Source organism: Microcaecilia unicolor, chromosome 3, assembly GCF_901765095.1.
Source record: "Microcaecilia unicolor chromosome 3, aMicUni1.1, whole genome shotgun sequence".
Classification (NCBI taxonomy): domain Eukaryota; kingdom Metazoa; phylum Chordata; class Amphibia; order Gymnophiona; family Siphonopidae; genus Microcaecilia; species Microcaecilia unicolor.
The window spans coordinates 448276503-448294965 of record NC_044033.1 but is presented as its reverse complement, the minus strand read 5'-3'; the positions used below and the strand labels follow the sequence as shown (position 1 = coordinate 448294965).

At 40.6% G+C, this 18463-nt stretch overlaps 1 protein-coding gene across 2 annotated transcripts in view; it reads right to left on the bottom strand.

Moving 5' to 3' along the window:
- The window catches only part of SH3YL1 (SH3 and SYLF domain containing 1), a 116782-nt gene that overhangs the window by 83310 nt on the left and 15009 nt on the right, over nt 1–18463 (bottom strand). The gene's annotated exons all lie outside the window — the stretch shown is intronic.

Here is an 18463-nt window from a genome sequence, read left to right as displayed (position 1 = left end):
TGGCCAGTGTTAGATGTTTGTTGAGAATGATTCCTAGTATTTTAAGTTCTGTTTCAATGTGATATGTTTGTTGGTTGATTGTGAATTTTTGGTAGGATGTGGGGTTGTGTGGGCTGGATAGCACTAGAAATTTGGTTTTGTCTTTGTTCAGTTTGAATTTGAAAGTTGTTGCCCATTCTTCTACGAGGTCCAATCCTTTTTTTTTTTTTTATTTTGTCCTTTATGTTTGTGATATTGTTTTAAAAAGGTATGAAGATGGTGATGTCGTCTGCATATATAAATGGATTGAAACCCATTAATCCCAGTTTTTTTCCGAGTGGCGCCATCATTACATTGAACAGTATTGATGATATTGGTGATCCCTGTGGTACCCCGCACTCAGAGATCCATGAGAATGATGTCTGGTGGAATATTTTTACAATGTAGGATCTGGTCTTTAGGAAGCCATTGAACCATGTTGTCACTGCACCAATGATTCCTATGTAGTCAAGTAGTGTCATTAATGTGTTGTGGTCTACTAGGTTGAACACACTTGACATGTCGAATTGTAGTAGTAATACTTTTTTGCCTTGGCATATTATGTTTCTGAATTTCATTATCAGAGTGGTTATGACCTTCTCAGTGCTGTGTTTTGGTCTGAAACCTGATTGGGATTTATGAAGAATTGAGAATTTTGTAAATATTCAGTTAGTTGCTGTGTTACCAGACCTTCTATCATTTTGGTCAGTAATGGTATTGAGGCTACTGGTCTATAATTTGTGATATCACTAATCTTGCTGGTAGTGTTTTTGGGGATGGGTGCGAGTACTATGTCGCCTTTGTCTGTTGGAAATTGACCTCTTTCAAACATGTATGTGATATGTTTTGTGAGGTATTCGATGAACCAGTCTGGTGGGTTTCTCATCATGTAGTTGGGGCATTTGTCAAATAGGCAGAATGCATGTGCATAGTTTGTCAATAGTGTCTTTACTGTGTCTAGTTGGGGTGTTTTGAATGTGGTCCATATTCTGTCTGCTATGGTGTGGTTGTCATGTGTTATGCAGTCCTGCAGGTAGTCTGTGATGTTTATTTGTGGTTTTATAAAGGTTTGATCTTGTGTTTATTTTGTTTTTGAAGTATTATGCAAGCTCGTCTGCAGTTGGTGGTGTTTCAGTTGTTGCCAGTTTGTTCTGGGTTTTCCGTGTTCATGAATTCGAATATTGTTGTTTGTATTGGTCTGGTTGAGATTCGTACATGTACTGTAGTGTTCTGCTTTCACTTTCTTTATGCTGTTTGTGTATGTTCTTATGGCTTTTCTCCATATGGTTTTGTTTGCATCTGTTTTGTTTTTGGCCCATGCTCTTTTGAGTTTCGTACAGAGTTTCTTCGTGTGTAGTAATCTGTCATTAAACTACGGACGTGGTTGTCTTGCGATTTTTGTTTTTGAGTGGTGCTATTTTGTTTAGTGTGTTTTCACTTGTTTCATCCCAGTTTCTCACGACGTGTTTATCCTCAGGTGGTATGTCTTTTGAGTTCATTTATTGTTGTCCAGAATGTGTGGTTGTCTACTTTTCCTCTGGTTGTGAATGTGTGTTGGGTTCTTGGCTCTTTTCTTGCCACGTTCTTTCCATTGTAGTGTGAAAGTGAGCTAGCTGTGGTCTGACCATGGTACCGCTTCCCAGGTGTGGTTTGTTAATATGTGGTTGTTACTCATTGAGAATCTGAGGGCCAGTATATCTAATTGGTATCCTTTTGTGTGCGATGACACTCCTTGTGCTGTTGTGAGGTTCCATTGGTTTAAGAATTTCATTACTGTTCTGGTGTTTGTGTCATTTTGTTTTTCAAGGTGCAGTATTTGGATGACTGATGCAGATGTTTGATACATAGTCTGTGAAATCGACTTGGGCATTTGTCCAGCTTCCTGGAGGGCGGTAGAATAATGTGATGCATAGTTGCTCAGATAGTGTTTTGTTGGTAATTTTGCATGCCAGGAGTTCAATTGCTGAGGATGTGTGTTTAGGGACAGGTACTGGGGCCGATATTCAGACCGCAGAAGGCAGCCCGGCTAACTCCCACTGTTGGCAGTGAGACCAGATATTCATTGCTGGGTCATTTCTAGTGACCTACACTGAATATTGTGAAGATGAGGCTATTGTGTAGATGAAGCTCCCACCTCAGGATACCAGGTCCCTCTTTCACTCAGGGAGAGCTGGTTGTCAGTATGCAGATTTTATGCAAATTAGTCTACTACCCCTTTCTACTCGGGGTGACCTGTTCTCAAAAAGGCAAACATAGTCAGGTCTCATCAACAGGATTTTTCTCATACAAATCTTTTATTCCCGCTTCCTGGGGCACACTTCTTCCAGCTTAAAACACTTTTACAAGCTTCAACAGTTCTTCCAGCTTAAACATTTCTTCCTACTCAGTTCAATCTTCCAGCTTAAGCACCTGGACACCCAGTCCTTCCTTGTAACCTGGACACCCAGTCCTTCCTTGTAACACACAGTTCTTATACCTGACACTCTAGGGCCTTCTTACCCCAGCCAGCTTCCTTGCTTTGCACAGTTCACCACCAGTCCAAAGGGCTCAGCCAGTACTTCTCATGGGGGATCCTCCTGCTTCATGCAATTTACACACATATTTTTTAGATTACCAAGAAATGGCTCAACACAGACTCAGTTGCTAGGAATAATACACAAGTTTACTTAAACATTTCACAAATGTTTTTAATAACTTACAGAAATGAAGATAAAGAATTAATGTGGCTTGATAAGTAAAAACAGAGCCAATTTTGGGCCCCGTTTACTAAACTGTGCTGTAGACAAACTATTTAGCTAACACTAGAGACACCCATAGGAATATAATGAGTGTCTGTCATTAGCATGTGCTATTTTTTATTGCACGCTAAAAAGATAGCGTGCCTACAATGTGGCAATTGTTCATTATTACATAAAATCCTTTTAAAAAGTAGGGAAAAAATATCACAAGATGGCTGACATAGCCAGACACTAATTCATAGATAATTTAAGCCTGGTCTGGAAGCTAATGTAGTTTGATTAATAAGGGTGTCACTCAGGCATTTTAGATTTACAAATTAAGGGCCCTGTAAGGCACACTAGCGTTTTTAGCATGCACTAACCATGTAGATGCCTATAATATTCCTATTGGCATCTACATGGTTAGCACACACTAAAACGCTAGGGCGCCTTTGTAAACAGGCTCCTAAATCTTGCAACCAGATTTTGCATTGTTCGAAAATGCCTTTTGTAATTTAATCAGACCATCCAATAAAAAAATAACAGGTAGCAATAATTTCATTCAGGCAATAATAGCATCTGAACAGCAATTTTAAATTCATCATGTATAAAATACACTTGCTTCTCCTAATGTGTCTAAAGTTGCCATAGTTTGTAAAAGGCTTTTTTGCCAGAAAGATACATTTTTCCAGAGTAAGGTTGGGTCTAAAATGAGATCCTCAGAAATTTATTACCTTTAACTATAAGCCTATCACTACAAGGGGTCCTAGTTGAAGCATCCAGCCAAAATACTTGGTATCTTAAGATTTTTTTCTCAGATAAGGAGAACTGATCCAATAATCAACCTTTTCAAAACACTGTTGAATGATATGTGGAAGAGATTTTTCGATATGACGTCCAAGTCGGATTTTGGATGTTTTGCGCTAAACATCCCAAATTCGAATAGAAAACATGACCATTTTCAAAACTGCAAAACATTTTTTTTCCTCAGATAATACCATTTGTAACATGTTTTTGGGCTCTGTGCAGTTATCTTTCCAAGTCATTAAAAAAAAATGCACAAGTGAAAATTATAGAAAGTCAAGCCATTGGGATGTAGGAGGGGGGCAGCAATTTTAGTAGCCTGGACCCCCAGATATCCAAGGAGAGTAATGGGGCACCCTAGGGTGGCACTGCTGTGGACTGCATATAAATGGTCCCAGGTACACATCTCACTGTTGCCTCCTTATCTCATCTGCTGAGCCCTGCAAAAACCACTTCCCCCAACTGTATACCACTATACTAGCCCTTATGGGTGAAGGGGGCACCTATATGTGGGTACAGTGGGTTTCTGGTGATAAGATCTATAAAATTTATAAGAGAAATAAGATCTGAGGCTGTCAGAGGCTGGTAAGTGCTATTTTTATTCACATTTTTGGGGGGCGTGAGGGAGTCGGTGACCACTGGGGGAGTAACGGGGAGTCATCCCTGATTCCCTCCAGTGGTCATCTGGTTATTTAGGTCACCTTTTTCTGCCTTATTCATTCTAAAAAAACAGGTCTAGACCAAAGCATTTAGATTTTTGCCCTGGACATTGTGGTTTTGTTCCATTATAGCTTTAAAACATTCAAGTGTTAGGCTCGCCCTAAGTCCACCCTAATCCTGCCTTCAAAACGCCATCAACACACCTCCTTGTAATTTGGATACACAGCAGACAAATTGCATAGATGCAAAACAGGTTTAAAAAATACTGATTTGGATGGTTTGCGAAGAGTTTCATCCAAATGCTAATTTTTTACATTTTTAAATTACTCATACCACCAAATCAGTGTCCATTTCACAATCTATGTTCTACTTAGCACACAGAGCCCTATGGACTCCTGCTAAACTTGCCAAATTGAACACAATAAAACCAAAAAACAGTGTGAATAAATGCTGGACCTGTGAAAAAGATGTTGGAAATCTTAAACATATCTATTCTTGCCCATATATTCAAGAATATTGGAATTCTGTATGGGACACAATATCTTCCACCTTGAATATTCAAGATGTTTTATCATATAATATAGTTATATGTGGATCACTAATGTTACAATCATCAATAGACAAATATCAAGCACAATTACTGGATTTAATGTTACATCAAGCCCTTAGAACACTTTTCTTTTGTTGGAAAGATCTTGACAAAGTAACTTATTTATCATGGTGGAATTCTGTGTGTATTTTAGCTAAATATGAATATGCTGCGGCTGAAAAACATTACTTACTTGTTAAGTACAACAAAATATGGTCTCCTTTACTAAACCCACTACGTAATAACCTTTGTCAGAATTGAAATTATGTATTACTCCTGTGACTTATGATTATGATCTGTTATTGAAATAATCCCTGACGCCCTAACTTGAACATGTATGCTGATGCTTGTTACTGTTAACTTGTTAAGCTGGCTAATTGCTTTATTTTAGCCATTTGTTATTATTTATAAAACACAATAAAAATATTGGAACTAAAATGTTTTTCCTTTCGAAAATGAGCCCCATAGTATATCAGCCCAATTAGTGGTCATCTGAATATATGTGTAGAAATTGATTCCTAACAGAGACAGTTGTTGGCCAAAGGAATACATTTGAAATATTAAAAAGGATTGGTATCAGAGCAAACCTTGTGGTACACTACATTTTATCTTCCAATTTCACCCGGTTATGTTCTCCATTTCAAATCAAAACTTGAAACCAAAAGAATACTCTTTCAGATATTCTTAAACTATTCAGCAGTTTAATAACTCTGATAATAATTTCCTTTTTGAGATATGTCTAATAAGGTTTCCATGCTGAAGCCTTTCTGAAATCCCACCTAAGATTCATGGAGAATGTCTTGTTCTTCTAGATAATCTGCCCTCCTATTCAATATCTATATGGCCCCAGTGGGGGATCTTTAGGAGGTTGGGAGTGGCATATAGACTTTATGCCTATGATATTCAAGGTTTCCTCCCCCCCCCCCCCCCCAAGAGAGCAATCGAGTGAATATGTACAACAAATCTATGAGATTTCTGGATGGATGAGAGACACAGAGAATGAATCCGCTTGCGTTAAACATGGATAAAACAGAGCTTATGTTAGTGGGTAGACAAAGAGATCCTGAAACACTGGGTGATACTGTTTTATCTGGTAAGGAAATATGTGACGAGTTTAGATGTTGTGTTAGTTTCCACTTTGTGTATGCAGGAGCAAATAAGGCATCTTTTTACCAGTGGTATTTGTTGAGCAAGTTGAAGGGAAAGGGAAATGGGACTTGATATATTGCCTTTCTGAGGTTTTTGCAACTACATTCAAAGCGGTTAACATATATTCAGGTACTTATTTTTGTACCAGGGGCAATGGAGGGTTAAGTGACTTGTCCAGAGTCACAAGGAGCTGCAGTGCGAAAGCGATTTTAACAGTATATGGATTGTGATACAAAGTTTAGTGCTTAGTAAGGTGGATTATTATAATGCTTTGAATCTGGGGACATGGGGGTATCAGCCTCTTGTTATAAGATGCTACAGGTCATACAGAATGCAGGTGCATGGTTAGTTACTGGGGCATCTAGGTATATGCTTGAGACACCCCCCATCTTGAAGCAATAGCACTGGTTGCCTGTAAGTAGCTGAATTCAGTTTAAAATTTTGATACTCATTCACCAAACAATTCATGAGACAGCTCCTTGGTACTTTTTGCAGGTTTTCAAAGTACACTAACCATCAAGTTTATTATGGTCTGTGGACACAAACTGCTGGATTCCATATAGCACGCCTAGCATTCTGCGCTTAAATCTAAGCATATTCTATAACAACACATGTAATTTAATTAACAAGATAATCAGCATTGATAACGGCACCTAACAAGCAATAATGAGCATTAATTGGCAATAATTAGAATTTACGAGCATAACTCGCTAAGTGTATTCTGTAATGAACTGTACCTAAATTCTAATGCATTCAGTTCAAAAGGGGTGTACTCATGGGATTTACCATGCTTTCACTGGTGTAAATAGAGGCGTGCTAGTTTTAGGCGCTATCAGGCTCATTTTTGAAAGAGATGGACATCCAAAAAGTGCCAGAAATCGGAATTTGGACGTCCATCTCACAGAAACATCCAAATCAGTATAATCAAAACTGCATTTTGGACATCTTTCTCAGAAATCCGTCAGAAGGATGTCCAAATCTCAAAGGGGCGTATCGTGGTCGTGGTCAAGGCGGGACTTGGGCATTCCTAAGACTTTGACGTCTTTGAGCCATAATGGAACAAAGCAAAAACATCAGCACTAAAACTTGGATGTTTTGAGATAGACCTGTTTTTCCTACGAATAAGGCAGAAAAAGGTGCCCCAAATGACCACTGGAGGAAATCAGGGATTAACCCCCTCCCACCCCCGAAAATTGTGTTGAATAACATTACTACCCAGCCTCAGATGTCATACTCAGGTCCATGACAGCAGCATGCAGGTCCCTGGAGTAGTTTAGTGCACTTCAGACAGGTGGAGCCAGGCCCATACCCCCACTACCTGTTACACTTGTGCAGGAAACTGTGAGCCCTCCAAAACCCACTGTACCAACATATAGGTGCCCCCTTCACCTGTAAGGTAGTGGTGTACAGTTGGGGGGTAGTTGGTTTTGGGGGCTCAGCACACAAGGTAAGGGAACTGTGTACCTGGGAGCATTTTATTAAGTTCACTGCAGTGCCCCCTCGGGTGCCCGATTCGTCCCAATGGCATGCCAGGACAGCAGTCTACTAAAAATGCTAGCTCCTCCCACGTCCCAATGGCTTGACTTTGGACATTTTAGATTTGGACGTCTTTTTTTCAAAAATGGCCAAAAATCAAAGACGTCCAAATTGCAAAACGTTCAAATTGCGGGATATCCATGGCATTTTTAAACACAAAAGATACACATCCATCTTTTTCAAAAATGACCTTCTCCCCGCTTTGGAATTTGGACGTTTTTGTAAAACATCCAAATTCTGACAAACATTTCTTTCGAAAATGCCCCTCTATATCAACTAAGCGTATTCTATATACCGTGCCTAAATATAGGTGTCCCTTATACAATATGCTGAGGTGGAAATGTTTTCTGTGTGGATTTTCTAGGCTCCATATATAGAATCAGGCCCAAAATGTTTAGAGGTTATGTCACTGGGGAAGATATATTATGCTGACACAAGAGCGGCTGCTTTTTCAATTGCAGGTCCATGATTGTGGAACTACTTGCCTGGGTATTTGCGACTTTGCACCAATTTGGTACAGTTTAAGATTTTTAGCACATCGTGTAGTGAATTTTTTACTCTTTCAAAAAGTACAAAGATTAGAAGACATTCAATGAAGTTACATAGAAATACTTTTAAAACAAATAGGAGGAAATATTTTTTCATTCAATGAATAATTCAGTTCTGGAACTCGTTGCCAGAGGATGTGGTAAGAGGTTAGTATATCTGGGTTTAAAAAAAAAGTTTGGACATGTTCCTGGAGGAAAAGTCCAGAGTCTGCTATGGAGCAAGACATGGGGAAGCCACTACTTATCCTGAGATTTCATGCTGCTCATCCTAGAAATGATCGTGTATTTTCCAAAGCACCATCTTAATTGCTTATGGACTTTATTTTAAAGAAATGGTCCAAATCAGATTTAAAGCTTGCTAAGCTAACTGTTTTTACAAAATTGTCTGGCAACAAATTACAGAGTTTTATTACACATTGAGTGAAGAAATATTTTCTCTGATTTGTTTTAAATTTACTACTTAGTAGCTTCATTGCATGCCCCCTGGTCCTAGTATTTTTGGAAAGAGCAAACAAGTGAATTGCATCTACCCGTTCCACTACACTCAGTATTTTAAAGACTTCTATCATACAGTATCTCCCCTTAGCCGTCTCTTCTCCAAGCTGAATAGCCCTAGCCTTCAGCGTCTTTAATGGGGCTATACTGTTTAAGGCACTGTTTCCTAAACCTGTCCTGGGCGAGCCCCCAGCCAGGTTTTCAGGATATCCTCAATGAATATTAATGAGAGAGATTTATATGCATCTCCTCCACTATTTTATTTCAATAATTTAACATTTGTACAGAATCATAGAATGGTATGTCTAAAAGAAGGCGTTACCAGAGACCAAAAGCAGTCAGTATGTTTTTTTTTTCTGCCTTTTGAAAAGGAAACTCTGGGAGCAATTTCTGTCTAGGTTAGGGTTGTCCAACCTATGGCCCGTGGGCCAGAGCCCGGCCCACCAAGTGCTTTTATTCTGGCCCTTGAAAGCTTGGCAAATTCTTGTGGTGTATACAGTGGGATTCTTGTTTCTCCATTGCGACTCAGCAGTCTAAGCATGAGCCAAGCAGTGCCGGAAATCCGAGTTGATCTTGCAGTTTCAAGTCTCACAAGACCAACCTGAACTTCTGGCACTGTGTAGCTAAAGCTTGCAGAGAGCCAAGTTGCCATGGGGAAGCAGGAAGGGAAAAGAAATGGGTAATGGCTGGTGGGAGGGGGAGGGTGCGGTTTACAAGAGAGAGAATGAGACTGGTGAAGGCTGGGGAGGGGACAATGCACTGTCGTATCTTTCCACTATTTGATGAAATATGCTGCCAAATATAATGGTGTGTGTGTTTTGGCCCTCTGTGTGTTACAAAATATAAAATGTGGCCCACACAAAAAAAAGTTGGACAAGCCTGGTCTAGGTGCATTAGCTCCCCATTTAGAGTAAATAAGGAATGTCCAGTAGATATCTGATTTGATACAGTTTAAGAAGAGATTCCATAGAACGATATGAAATTGGTGGCCTTTTATGTGAATGGTCCAAGAAGTGGCAAAATTTAAACCTAAAGCTTCCATGGTATATCTAAGATCAACCCAAGTCTAAATTGTTGTCCAAGTGTGGTCCTTCTCCTAATAAAATACTAACTTTTAAATTTTAAAAACAAATTGAGCAATAAAAATCATATAAAGGTTCAGAAGTGTCCAGCCATTTTTGTGGGTGGTGGTAAAGCAAAATATATCCTAGCTTGCACATTAGGAAATGATCTGTAATTCCACATGCTATAATCTCCAGACCAGGACATCAATTAGAAGAAGCACCTTAAAAAATATTTGTGCTAAGTCACCTCCCTAATGATTTAACCATGGCCGATGAACAATTTATAGCCTAAGATGCATAAATCAAGGGAAAAATAACTACTTATTTCTGGGATAAACAGGAGCGTAGCCAGACCTGCCATTTTGGGTGGGCCCTTCCCACCCCCACCCCTGTACAGTTATTTTAAAAACTTCCCTTTGCTCCCTCTATCCCTGCCCCCCACGATTTCAGTATGGAACCTGCGCCAGCTCCTTCGGCTTCCCTCTACCGTGTCCCCAACTCCCTGCCAGTGAAGAAACAGGAAATGACGTTATCAAGGGTGGAACATGGTAAAAGGAAGGCTGCAGGGTTGATGCAAATTGCTTAAAGAAATCGCTGTAGCTCAAAGGTGGGCGGGGGAGAGGGGTTCAGAGAGAGATGGGCAGCTGCCATGAGACAGAGAGATTGAGGCACCACCACTGAAGTGCTTTGGGGGGCCACTAGACTGGGTAGGCCTGAGAAAGAATGGGTGGGCCTGTGCCCACCCATAGCTATGCCACTGGGGACAAGCAGCATAAAATGTATTGAACTATTTTGGGATCTTGCCAGGTACTTGTGACCTGGATTGGCCACTGTTGGAAACAGGATGCTGGGCTTGATGGACTTTTGGTCTGTCCCAGTGTGGCAATACTTATGTACCGGATCATTTATGGTCTTTAAACAGGTTTCAGCTATAAAAATCAAGCCTGGTTGATTCCTAAAAGAAGTCTTATATTTCTACTGCTTTATTACATACTGACCTATCATTTACAGCGAGGTATGGAATACGAACAGTTGAGGATATACGAGTAGTTTTATAACTCTTTAAAAAGAGTAACACTCTAGGGGTATGTTTACTAAGGCACGCTATAGGTGCGTTAGCATTTTTAACTCGAGTTAATGGTCAGCACAGGTTAAATGCTAATGCATCCATAGGAATGCATTGGCGTGTTAGCATTTAGCATGCCTTAACTTTAAAGGCACGTTAAAAATGCTAATGCACCTTAGTAAACATACCCCTAAGTTTTCTATATTTAATCCTGTATTTATAATGTGGTCGATTTCCAACATTAACCTCAATGGCCTTAGGTGCTATTAAACAACAATCTATAATCTGACATGTAAACAAACTTACCAGCAAAATGAGTATGCCTACTGCACCAGCAATTTGATACAATAACCAGAATGAAGACTCATTGTACATTTTACTGCTACCTTACTCAAGAGGCAAAATAAGCAGATTAAAAGCCAACTCATTTCCACCCTCACCATCTACTACAATCATGTAAAAACTACCTACTAGTGATATATAAATATCTAAAAAATACATTAATAACATCTTGTTGGGCAGACTGGATGAACCGTTCAGGTCTTTATCTGCAGTCATTTACTATGTTACTATGAGGGGCATTTGCGATATGATGTCTAAATCTGAATTTCGACATTTTACACAAAATGTCCAAATCCAGAACAGGAAAGAAGGTCATTTTTGAAAAAGAAAAACGTCTATTTTTTTTTTTTTTTTTTTAATACTATGGACGTTTTATTTTTTGGTTCATTTTCAAACAAAAAAAAATCCAAATGCAAAACATCCAAAATAGAGGAGTGGCTTAATGGTTAGTGCAGCAGGTATTGATTCTGGCAACATGGCTTCGATTCCCACTGCAGCTCCTTGTGACTTTGGGCAAGTCAAATGCAAAAGGGGCATTTTTGGACATGACATCTAAGTCTGAATTTGGATGATTTTTTGTAAAACATCCAAAATCAGAAAAGGAAAGGTCATTTTCTACAAAAAAAAAAAAAAAAAACCCTCACAAAACTGTCTATCTTTTCCTTTTGAAAATGCTGTTTGGAAAAATGTTTTGTGATTTAGATGTTTTATTTTTTGGTCCATTTTCAAACAAAAAACATCCAAATGCAAAACATAAAAAATATACAAGAAAATCCACAATACAGTGAAACCATTCACATGTTCTAAGTGTGGTTAAATTGTTGGTTGAAATGTAAATCTCAAAGTGCATCAGAAAGTCCACACGGGAGAGAAACCATTTGCACGTAGAGAGTCTGGTAAAAGCATTGGTCAGAAGGTAAACCTCACAATGCACCAGAGAATACACACAGGAGTGAAACCATTTACATTTCCCAAGTGTGGTAAAAGCTTTGGTTGGAAAGAAAGCCTCACATGGGCATCTGAGAATCCACACAGGGATGAAACCATTTACATGCACTGAGAAGGTAACAGCTTCAGTTGCATTGGGACAGGTAATTAGGGAATGTACACTCTTGCTATGAAGTATGGAAAAATAGCACTCTGGTATTTAGATATATGTAACGAGACCTCCTTTTCATCAATAGATCTGAATTCATAGCCCAAATCTACTGATAAACAATAGACACCAGGCTCAGATGTTATTAAAAAAAAAAAAAATTGAAAGCTTGGCATCAGGTAGAATAGTGGAAAAATGACATCCAAGGAATCCAGGACCTCTTCAATGTCGCCTTCGGCACCTAACCACTACACCTCTATTCAGGAAATCTTGACTGCCCCAACTTGACATTTCGTCCTTTAGATTGTAAGCTCATTCAAGCAGGGACTGTCCTTTGTTAAACTGTACAGCGCTGCGTAACCCTAGTAGCGCTCTAGAAATGTTAAGTAGTAGTAGTAGTAGGAAAGCATTAGGGCATCCTTGGGGGCACTGCAGTGAACTTTATAAAATGCTCCCATGTACACATCTCACCATTGCTCCCTTACCTTGTCTGCTGAGCCCCCCCAAACCCACTATCCCCAACTGTACACCACTACCATAACCCTTACAGGTGAAGGGAGCACCAATATGGGGGCATGAGTTTCTGGTGGGTTTTGGAGGGCTCACAGTTTCCTCCTCAAGTGTAACAAGTAGGGGGAGGTAGAAGTCCGAGTCCACCTGTCTGCATTGCACTGCACCACTACTAGAATACTCCATGGACCTGCATGCTGTTCTAATGGACCTGAGTATAACATCTGAGGCTGGCAAGTAATATTTTTAAATCACATTTTTTGGGGTGGAAGGGGGATACTGACCACTGGGGAGTAAGGGGAGGTGATCCCTGATTCCCTCCAGTGGTCATCTGGTCATTTGGGGCACCTCTTGTGTGAAGTAGAGTAGACTAGTGGTTAGTGCAGCAGACTTTGATCCTGGGGAAGTGGGTTCAATTCCCACTGCAGCTATTTGTTATAAAAACAGGTCTAACTCAAAATGTCTAAGTTTTAGTCCTAGATGTTTTTGTTTTGTTCCATTATGCCTGAAAGACGTCTAAGCCCCGCCTTGAACACGTCCCCTTAAGATCTAGATGTACTTCTGACGGACTTCAGAGAAAAACGTCTAAAAAGAGGTTTCAAAAATACTGATTTGGACGTTTCTATGAGAAAAACGTCCAAATGCAGACATGTCATTTTTTTGGACATTTTTCTCTTTTGAAAATGAGCCTATATGTGTCCTAGATGAAAGTACAACAACACACTACATGACAGCAAACTTTTTTTAAATTTCCCAATGTGCCCTGCGGTGCTCAAAATGGGTGTGCGAAACAGGGTTGGCATGCTCCTTTAGTGCAACACCTCAGGATCTGGCATCCTCCAGTCTTCTGGAATCGCTGTCACTAGGTCCTGCCTTGGGTAGTACAGGCTTTTCCCACTTGTAAGAGTGTGCAGTCCAGGCCACGATATCCTAAAGATGAGCTTATAGTTAAAATAGTACTGCTATACTAGTCTCAGATGAACAGATGAGGTAAGATAGTAATCAAAAATATTAAGAAATCATTAAGGGCATCTTTTATCAAGTCACACTAGTGGCTCCCGGTAGTGTAACGCTGACAACGCCCATTCACTTTGTAAGGGCTCTGTTGGCATTGCTGCACGGCTTGATTAAAAAAATAAATAAATAAAGGGAGCCCTTAATGATATTATAGCAATCATACAACTTGATGGTATGCTTTTGGAAGGGGGAGATAATGCAGCATACATTTGTGGTGAGATGAGAGGAGTGAGGGGTAATATGGTCAAAGGAAACTTGCAAGGGACATTTTTCAGAATCCTGCTATGTGCTAGAATATGGATATAAAGTGTTTGTCTTGTGGTCTCTCACACCTACCAGGTTGAAACCTCTTTATCCCGATAGTTCGGGTCTATATAGATGGGGCTGGGGAGGGGGGAGCTCTATATGGCACATCTACTACTTACTACTACTACTTAACATTTCTAGAGCGCTACTAGGGTTACGCAGCGCTGTACAATTTAACAAAGAGAGACAGTCCCTTCTCAAAGAGCTTACAATCTAATAGACAAGTGAACGGTCGGTCCGATAGGGGCAGTCAAATTGGGGCAGTCTGGATTCACTGAACGGTAAGGGTTAGGTGCCGAACGCAGCATTGAAGAGGTGGGCTTTAAGCAAAGACTTGAAGACGGGCAGGGAGGGGGCTTGGCGTAAGGGTTCAGGAAGGTTGTTCCAAGCATAGGGTGAGGCGAGGCAGAATGAGCGGAGCCTGGAGTTGGCGGTGGTGGAGAAGGGTACTGAGAGGAGGGATTTATCCTGTGAACGGAGGTTACGGGCGGGAACGTAAGGGGAGATGAGGGTAGAGAGGTAGTGAGGGGCAGCAGACTGAGTGCATTTGTAGGTAAGAAGGAGAAGCTTGAATTGAATGCGGTATCTGATCGGAAGCCAGTGAAGTGACCTGAGGAGAGGGGTGATATGAGTATATCGGTTCTGGCGGAATATGAGACGTGCAGCAGAGTTCTGAACAGACTGAAGGGGGGATAGATGGCTAAGTGGGAGGCCGGTGAGGAGTAAGTTGCAGTAGTCCAGGCGAGAGGTAATGAGAGCGTGGACGAGAGTTCGGGTGGTGTGTTCAGAGAGGAAAGGGCGAATTTTGCTGGTGAAAGTGTCGTGTGTGTGTGTGTGTGTGTGTGCATACAAATAATGGAACTAATTCAGCTTCAGGTCCCATGAGACTATAAATATACACTATTCAACTTCAGCATCGAGGTATGAACTGGCTAGGGTATGATTTACAGTATGTGAAAAATGATATATTTTAGGAGCACTAATACACAGCGTGTATTAAAATTGCCAGAGCTTTAATATCCAGCACTAAAAGCTTAGCTTGGGATGGGGGTAGGGACTGGGCAGGTAATGGATGGAGAGTGAGCATGGACTGCCCAGTGCAGTCAGAGGACAGTAGGTAGCATTTGCTAACTGTGCATTTAATGCTAGCTCACCTAACACCAGCTCAGTGGGTGGCATCAGTGCTCATCACAACATGAAGTAATATGCGTTGGAGACCCAGTGCTACGTGGAAACTGCTAGAATTCTGGATATACCTTGAACAGTTACAACTGATCCTTTGCACTATTCCCTCAATTCTAGTCCTGTACCCAATTTTGTGCTTAGCATGCAAAGCTGAATGTGCAGATTATAAAATACTGCCAGTTACATGCGTAACAATTGTTAAATTTGGCACTAATTTACAGTTACATGCATAACTCTACTTAATCACTATTCTATAACCTTAGTGCACAATTGGTGGGGGTGGATGTGGGAAGGGCATGGACAGGTCAGGGATGTGCCTAGCACTTACAGTGGTGTAGCCAGAAGGCAGTTTTTGAGTGGGCCAACAAATTGGATGGGTGGGCATTAGAGTTGCCAACTTTTTGAAAGAGAAAAAAAACCAGTCACCTAATACACCCATGCTTTGCCCCTACTCCACCTCATGCTCCACGTCTACCTCACTCCCAATTACTTCAATGAGGGTAGCAGTGCAGGCTTCAGTAGCCAATTGAGAGCTAAAGAAAGTACAAGAGACTGCACTCTTCTTCAGCCCCCATTGAGCCACGGTCCTCCAACACACCTATGGTACTGAAAGTCAAATACATTCCGCATCCAGAGAACCTCCTAGCCTTCCACCAACAATGGATGCAGAGCAGAGCAAGGACATTTCCCCACAAAACTCACCATACAAAGAAATTCTGGTAATCTCAATAATAGAGACATATTGTAAAGTAATTTAAAAATAAAATCTATAAACAAAAGGTCACTCAGAATCCAGAGCAAATCTATCATGCCAGCACCAACTTCCAAAACAAAGGGTCCTCTACCTATGCCCTAAATATTACAGTGTGGCCCTAAAATAATTGATACATAAAGAAACCTGAACAAGCCAAATTACACCATGTTTTCATTGGTGTAAATGGGGGGGGGGGGGGGGGGGGGCGTGTATTTTTAGGCACTGGGATAGAAACTAAGCGTTTTCTATATACCGCACCTAAATCGAGGTGCCATTTATAGAATACTATTACGCGGAAATGTTTACCACGCAGATTTTTTAAGCACCTTATACAGAATCTGGCCCTTAATGTACATTGCTTTTGCTGTTAACTCAAGTGCAAAATTCTAGGGCACTTTAGTAAACATGCCCCATAGTTATTTGTTTCTTATGGTCCTGATTTGGGATAATGCTTGTAGCAGTATTGTGGTTTTGAAAACATTGTTTAGCATATTTTTTATTACGTCATCAATTTTTATTCATCTTGGTTTCATAGGGAAAATGCTATATGAACACAGAAATAGAATCTTCCTACAAACTAGAGAGCTGCATGGTAATGGGGTTCACAGGAATCCCCTCCAGGGCTGCAGGGTTCCCAACGAAGTGTAAGGTGCACCTGCCTCTCACCTACCAAATACTAACTTCTTTGAGCGTCGCCTACTCCTTGCTTAACAGCGGAGATGCGCAACATCTTCCATTAATCCTCTTCTCCTGGGCTGATGCGCAGGCCTCAGCTCTGACACAGGCACGAGCACCAGAGGTCACCTAACCTACCAGCTCATGCATGTGGTGACCTCTCAGCACACAGTGCCAATGAATCAGAGATGAGTCTTACATGTGCACACTAGAGTGTTCCACGTTCCAACTTCCAATTCTTCCTCATCTGCAGTAATGTGACTCGAATAACAGAGCCAACTGGAAATTTTAATATTTTTTATTATTATTTTTTTTAGGTACCATTAAATTCTTGCAGGGGTGTGTTAAATTCTGCAGCAGGGACATGTTAGCTTTCTGTCCCCGTACAACTCTTTACTTCAAATCTTAACTACATATTTTATATTTAAGATGGAGGGCACAAAGAAAATGCAGGCATACTGCCAATTCCAACATGAGTTTGTTGACTGAGCTATGTTAGGAAAGACCATAGAAAACCTTGCCTGCAGCGTACCTGTCTCTGAACAGTCACTGACATTCTTAAACAACAACATCAAACATATTTCTGGCTCTTTGCCTCTTCTGAACAAACTCTTAAACTTCTTGTTCTTTTGATAGCCACCATTCTAGATACTATCAAACTTAGATATTTCACCTGAACTTGAATTTAAAACTGGATATCCAAAAAGGTGAAGAGATAGTATCAAGGAAGCTATTGCACTAACTAATCCTTATCCCACTGATACCTTAAAATATGAAGTTTTAATGAAAAAAACTGAAAATGTTATGCATAGTAAAATAGGAACAGACTTAAGGGGGTCATTATAGACAATAAGCTTAAATCTTCTGTCCAGTGCACAGCAGCAGCCAAAAAAAAACAAACAGGAGGCTATGAACTATTAGGAAAGGGATGGTAAAGACGACAAAGAATAGTGCTTCTCCATTGCTCTATGGTGAGAGTTCACCTTGAGTATTGCGTTCAACTCTGGTCGCTGCATGTCAAAAAAGAAGGTGGAATTAGAAAAGGTTCAAAGAAGAGTGACCAAAGTGATAAAGGGGATATTACTCTTTTCTCAGATGAGGAAAGGCTAAAAGGTTTAGGGCTCTTCAGTTTGGAAAAGAGATGGATGAAGGGGGGGATATGATGATCACGGTACTCCCTTCTTGAAATCAGCCCACTGGCTACCGATACCCCACTGAATTGTCTACAAAATAATGTAGGAGTCTTTTCCTGCTCTTTCACCTTTGCTGGTTGGGCCTGTACCATTCTGCACCATCTTTTGCTGAACTAACGAATTCTACAGCTGAGGCCTGAATACAACAGAAACCAGCTTTTTACAAAGGAAAATTACTTCTTGGCATAGCTGTGCTGCTGACTTCATCAAGAACATAAGTCTATGTGCAACGACCGTCCACCTTGTCTCCTGGGAGCATGCAGAGGAGTGAACTTCTCAGGACTAGTGTCTCCGGTAACAACTGTGAACAATGGAGGGGAGATTGCTACAATCAGGCTCGTGACTGATAAGTTATTCTAGTTGGACGCTCACAAGCCCTCTTTGTCATAACCATGTGTTATCTGCTGGACAGAGATACCCGGTTGGTGATTGGTTCATGTGTCACCTGACCAAGAGCAGGGCCAAGGATAGGGGATGAAAGAGAGATCTGAAGTGCTCTAGAAATGTTAAAGTAGTAGTAGTAGTAAGGCAGGAGGAAAAGAAGAGAAGATGGACTCTCAGAGGAGTTAGAGAGACTGACTTTTGCCTGAATACCATTGAACTGAATTCCTTGTAGTAAAAGTAGACAAGGTCAGTTCAGTTGCTACTCTGTGGATTCACCAAAGACTGTGTAACCAGTGAACAGAGCAAAGACCTTGAACTTTATTCCTGAGCTAGGATAGACTCACAGATACCCTGC